Source organism: Buteo buteo, chromosome 30 (genome assembly GCF_964188355.1).
Source record: "Buteo buteo chromosome 30, bButBut1.hap1.1, whole genome shotgun sequence".
Lineage (NCBI taxonomy): Eukaryota > Metazoa > Chordata > Aves > Accipitriformes > Accipitridae > Buteo > Buteo buteo.
The window spans coordinates 1,627,334-1,634,303 of NC_134200.1; positions in this window are offsets into that span (position 1 = coordinate 1,627,334).

Consider the following 6,970-nt stretch of genomic DNA (forward strand, 5'->3'; position numbering starts at 1 on the left):
CCAGTCAGTCGAGTTCCGACTCCGGATCAGACACTAGCTGTGATGAGTGGCTCACAATTGATTCAAACTTAGAGGAGGAGGAAACAGAGATAAACAGAGTCAAGAGCAAAAATACCCCCATCCAAATTAAAGAGGAACCGTGAGGGGGAAAAATTCCTCTCTCGGATTGGAGAAAAATAAAAATCGCGTGCGCCAACTGGGCCCCATCGGCTGTGCTAGCGTTCCCAGTCCGGGTGACGGATGGAGGACAAAGGGTCCATTTGCCAATAAACCCTAAGGATGTACAAGCGATTGTTAAAGCAATTGCGGACAAAGGGCTTAATTCTGCCATGGTCTCCACCCTCATAGATGGGGTTTTCGGGGGAGATGACATGCTCCCGTTCGATATAAAACAAACTTGTAGATTGATTTTTGATGGGGCAGGGATGATTGTTTTTAAACAAGAACGGGAAGACAATTGTGCGAAGCAACTAGCCCGAGTAACTGGGGCGGACCACCCGCTCCATGGCTCTAGCCTGCAGCGACTAATGGGTACAGACCCAACAATGATTACCCCCCAGGCACAAGCCCAAGGCTTGCGGGCCCACGAAGTTATGACAACCACTCGTGCAGCTAGAGAAGCTATTCGCACAGTCTCTAGAGTTATCGCCAAGCCATCACCATGGTCCACAATAAAGCAAAGTGAAACTGAGAGTTTTACACAATTTGTGGATCGCCTCCAAGCAGCGGTTGACTCCTCGACCCTGCCTGCAGAGGCCAAGGGCCCAGTCGTCGCAGACTGTTTACGTCAACAATGTAATTCAAAAACCAAAGAAGTCCTGCGATTACTGCCGGCGGGGTCAAGTATCGCAGACATGATTAAGCATGTCGCGAATGAAGAGCATCTAGCCCCGATTCAGGTGGCTGTTCGCACCTCAATAGCTGATGTGACGGCATGTTTTAAATGTGGCCAGGCGGGCCACGTTGTCACAAACTGCCCTTGGTTGGGGGACCCGCCAGCAGCGCTCCCCCCGCACCAGAACCGACCCAGAGGACCGTGTTGGACCTGCGGAAAGAAAGGACATTTTGCTAAGGAATGCAGATCCAAAAACCAGGGAAACGGACGGGGGAGAGGGCACCCGGGCCGCGCACAGCCCTCTCCCACTTGGGACGTGAGGCGGCCCAACTATGCCAACCCCAGATGGGGTGAAGCGCTCCCGAACCCGCTGCCCCCTCGAGAAGCGACCAACTTTATGGTCCAACCGACGGCCCAGCCGAATCTGCCCCTATCTCAGGGACAGCAAGGACCACCCCTTGGGGGCGAGACCCCAGGGTGGCCCTGGCAGTAAAATGTGACAACCCGCCAGTGGTGTGGGGGATCTGTTCCCTCTATAATACCTCAAATGACACCACCATTAGTGTCCCCTTTTTGATCGATACCAGAGCAGATGTTACAGTTATTCCTGAAACGAATTGGCCCCCATGCTGGAAATTGGAAGACGCCCCCATGGTGGGTGGAGTCAGGGGATTAACCCGAGCTCGGAGGAGTGCTCAATTGGTAGCAATCACACTTCACACTGAAAAGGGACTGGAGAAAACCATCACCCTTTTTCCATATGTCATGTCAGGAGTCCCACCCCTATTGGGAAGGGACACTTTAGCCCTCTTAAAAGCCAGGGTGACAAATTTACCATAAGGGCCACTGCTGCACACCCACTTCCACCAATTAGACTGACGTGGAAATCGTCTAACCCAGTGTGGGTTGAGCAGTGGCCCCTGCCGAAGCCTCGAATGGATGCTCTCCTTGAGCTAGTTGACCGTGAACTACAGCGAGGTCACATAGAGCCCTCCACTAGCCCGTGGAACACCCCAGTTTTTGTAATACCTAAACGAACTGGCGAAGGGTTTCGTCTCCTCCATGACCTGCGTGAAGTAAACAAAACAATCCAACCAATGGGCCCTGTCCAAACGCTGTTGCCTATGAACTCTATGATACCGGAAGGACAACCTTGTGCTGTCCTCGATATTAAGGACTGTTTCTTTTCGATACCCCTGCATGAGGAAGACAAGGAGCACTTTGCTGTTTCTATCGTGTTTCCAAACAGCCAACGCCCCAACCTACGCTTCCAGTGGAAAGTGCTGCCCCAAGGAATGGTCAACTCACCTACCATCTGCCAGATCACGGTGGATCGGGCGTTGGCACCAGTCCGGTGTAGTGACCCGACTGCGACTATCATTCAATATATGGATGATATTTTGATCGCTGCACCGACAGGAAGTCAGGTGGACCAGCTGGTGTCAACGATTTCAGAAACTCTAAAAGCAAACGGGTTTGAAATTGCGAGCGCAAAAATTAAAAGAGGACCATGTGTAAGATTTTGGGAGTGGGGATCACAAGTCTTTACGTAACCCCCCCCAAATAAAAATCCACCGGAACATTAAGACACTCCATGATATGCAACAGTTAGTGGGGTCCTTGCAATGGCTCCGCAATATTGTCCTAATCCCTCCCGAAATCATGGCTCCCCTGCATGATCTTTTGAAAGGAAAGAACCCATGGGAACAAAAAACTCTGACGACAGAAGCAATGAACTCTCTCGACTTTATCGAGCAACAGGTGTCATCAAGCACGCTCGCCAGGTGGAACCCGAATATACCACTTGATCTGTATGTGCACTTCACTGAAAAGGGGGGAGTAGGAGCACTAGCCCAGGGCCCCCCTGAAAAAGCCCAACCAATACAATGGATAGTCCTAGGAAAACCGTCACGTGCATTTTCTCCGGGAGTCGAGTGCCTCAGTAATCTCATCATGAAAGGCAGAAAACTTGCCCTAAGACACCTAGGCATCGAACCTGCCAGGATATACCTACCCTTCCGCAAACAGCTCCCAACGCAATCAGTAGCAATGTCAGAATATCTGGCCATGGCTCTCATCGGATTTGGTGGAGAAGTCCGGTACGCCACAAAGCCCCCCTGGACTCATATGCTGACAATTGTTAACATCGACTTCCCACGGAAGATCATGGACCGGCCCCAACCAGGACCAACAGTCTTCACAGACGCATCATCAGCAACCTCAACTGCGGCAGCAGTATGGCAATCGGGAGCAGAATGGCACTGCATGAAAATGACTGATTGTGCTCTTTCAGTTCAGCAGCTAGAAGCGACGGCCGTAGTACTAGCGTGCGGACTGTTCCCAACAGAACATCTCAACGTAGTAACTGATTCGATGTTCGTAGCCAAACTTTGCTTGGCCATGTTGGGGCCTGGCATGGCAACATCTACAACAACCTTAATGCTGGAAGAAGCACTTTCTTCGCGAAAGGGCACCATATCAGTCATCCATGTCAACAGCCACAGCCCAATTAAAGGGTTTTTCCAAACCAGTAACGACAAAGCAGATGCCGCTGCAAAAGGATTGTGGACACTAAGAGACGCCCGTCAGTTACACGAGTCTCTCCACATTGGAGCTAAAGCATTAGCGAAGAAATGCAGGATCTCAGTCACTGACGCGAAACACATAGTAGCCACGTGTCCCCACTGTCAGAAAACACCACTGTGGTCCAGTGGAGTCAACCCCAGAGGTCTTAAGGCCTCTGAGGTGCAGCAGACGGATTTTACACTCTGCCAGTTGCTGAAACCTCGAGCGTGGCTAGCGGTAACCGTAGATACATATAGCGGAGTGATCGTAGCCACTCAACACCTTAGGACTGACTCCAAAGCAACCATTCAACATTGGCTGACAGCCATGGCGTAGCTTGGCGTCCCCAATCAGATCAAAACAGACAACGGTCCGAACTTTGTCTCTAAATCAGTCCAGGCATTTGCTTTGAAATGGGGTATCACCCTAACACAATGCATCCCGTATAATAGCACGGGACAAGCCATAGTAGAACGAGCGAATCAAACTCTGAACTCTAAATTGGAGGTATTAGCAAAACCAGAAGGTTTTGTCAACGCCATTCCCCCGGGAGACCAAGCATGCTTACTAGCGACTGCTCTGCTATCATTGAATCAATTCCCCAGAGGGGAAGAGGTGAAAAGCCCTACCCAAAAACATTGAGCCACTTGAGCGCTAGAAGAAGGCCCGTTGGTTATAATTAGAAATGAGCTGGGAGAATGGGAACAAGGGTGGAGGCTAGTCCTTACAGGGCAAGGGTATGGCGCCGTCAAAAAAGATGGAGAAGTTAGGTGATGTCCGCTTAAGTCCATTAAACCGGACCTCCAGAATAAAACTAATGAAAACTGTGAGTTTTTGTCCACAGGACCGGATCATCGGACACCCCCCGTAACCCGTATGTCCCGGTGGCAAGAAAAAATGACAAGTGGGCAAGCGTCCTGTCCAAACCTGGGAGTTCCGCACCGGCAGAGCCCGGACGACAGCAAAATAACGCCACCGGGGGAGGCTGCGATGCCTTTGTGTGATCCTGATTTCGGAGCTTGTCACTACAGGAAAGGCAGAATCAGATTACAATCCCCATCGGCCATTCAGGTGGATCCTACAAGACCTTACTAGTGATCGAGTGATAAGAGAAAACGTGACAGTAGGCGCCCCAACTTTTACGATAACAAATTTTGATTTATTCTCCAGAATTGGAGGACCTAAGTCAATATGGGGAACATATTGGTGTCCCAGTTCAAATCCAGGAAAGAGTTATTGTAACTATCCAGGATACTGGTTTTGTGGATATTGGGGATGCGAGACCATTGTAACAAGTGATAGATGGAAACCAGAAAGAGAGGACAAATTTTTTGCGGGTAAGATGGGGACCAAATAGGTGTAACCATCCAAAATTTGCGCGCGATGGATTACTGGCTGAAAGAGGTACTTGTTCCCATTTGATTCTGGAAATCCAAAACCCAGCTAATACGGGTTGGATTGTGGGAAGAAGGTGGTCAGTATTTATTCACAACGCTTTCAAAGATCCGGGAGTAGTGGTACAAATCCTTAGGACCATACCACAAGCACCCCAAGCACTCGGGCCTAACCCGGTTCTTAACCCACCAACATCGAAACCTTTAATACATAGCACCACAGATAATACCGAAAATGCGGCTCCCAATAGCACCCGAATCCCTTATGGAAATCTGTAGGGGTCGGCGTTCGGAAGATCTCGCGTTGTCACGGAAAGTTAGAGGGTTAGTCGCAGCTTTGTGATGTACCTGTAACCCCACCTCCCCTTGTTAGTATAAAAGGAATTAACTGTGCAATAAAAGCCAGAAGTTGGCGCTCACACTGTGTGTGTTATCTGTCTCTTTCCCTGGTCCGGGCCGACCAGTGATCTAAGCGTGGCACCTTGATATGTAGCGAATGCTACAGAAATCCTCTCTGGAAAATGATGCAAGCTAGCTACCAAGTATTGAAAAAAACAAATTCGAATCTTACAGAGCATTGCTGGTTATGTTACGGAATAAGACCACCCTTTTACGAGGCCATAGGAGTGAGTGACCTAGCTATGCAGGCAAATGGTACAAATCCGGCCCAGTGTATATGGGACACAGAAAAACAAGGCATTACATTGTCACAGGTGGTGGGAAGGGGCGTGTGTGTAGGCAAAGTCCCAAAGCACAGAGAACAACTGTGTGTTAATAAGACACAATATAAAACCCCTTCCGAGTGGTTAATACCGACCAAAAATGCCAAGTGGGTTTGTTCTACTATTGGAGTTACACCTTGTTTGTCGTTAAAAAAATTTAATGAGTCCTCAGAATATTGTGTCCAAGTGTCTATACTCCCTAAAATATTTTACCATTCCGAAGAATTTGCCTATGACTCACAAATTACCCCAGAACATCATCTGTCAAAACGAGAACCCTTCACAGCGCTAACGGTAGCTACTCTAATGATCATAGGAGGTGCGGGATTAGGTACAGGAGTAGCATCCTTGGCGCAACAAAGAATTTAGCACCTTGAGAGTGGCAGTAGATGAGGACCTGGCTAGAATTGAACAATCAATAAGTGCATTGGAACAATCAATTAGATCACTATCTGAAGTAGTGTTACAGAATCGAAGAGGATTAGACCTGATGTTCTTACAATGGGGGGGGGTGTGCGCTGCACTAAGAGAAGAGTGTTGTATATATGCGGACCACACCGGGATAGTGAGAGACACTATGGCCAAACTGCGAGAAGGATTAGAAAAACGGAAAATGGAACGAGAGGCACAACAAAGTTGGTTTAAATCATGGTTTAACCATTCACCATGGTTAACCACCCTGATATCTACCTTGATAGGGCCGATCGCAATGATCATGATAGCACTGATCTTTGGACCCTGCATACTGAATAAGATTGTGTCGTTCGTCAAGAGCCGGCTAGAGAGGGCTAACATTATGTTGGTAGAACGCCAGCAACTGTTATAAGAATATACCCACTCAGTGTTACCCCCAATTGTCCCTCAGTTACCCTAAGTTACACCCCATTATTACCAGTTACCCCTTAACTTCCACCCGTTTGTTGTGCCTTATCTTTTTATTTTTATGACACATATTTTTTAAGATTGTTACGTTTTCACTAATTTAGAAATATATCTGTCTAATGCGCCTTATGTTTGTTACCGTAAGATTTTGATATATACCTTTTTTTTATTTAGAGTTAAGGTCAATTAAAGTTAAGTCCTATAGTTATATCTTATAGATAAGTCTCAGGGCTAAGTATCGAAGTTAAGTCTTAACGTTAAGTATTAGGATATTTATAGGTTATATTAGCCTATATAGTTAAGCATAAGGAGGGGGGAAATGTGGATAGATAGGGCTTGGCGGTTGGAAGACGTCGCGCTGTACGGAAATATAGGGCCCCTCTCCGGATAGCCAATAGCGTTTAGTCTATGACGTAAGCAGATGGAAGTGACGTTGTAAACCCAAGCTATATAATGCTGTGTCGATCACCAATAAACGCCATTTGCTGTCCACCACATTGGTGTCTGCAAGCTGATGGACGGAGCTCGCCGTTCCTGAACCAGGTCGCCACGCCAGAAATAGGCAACAACTA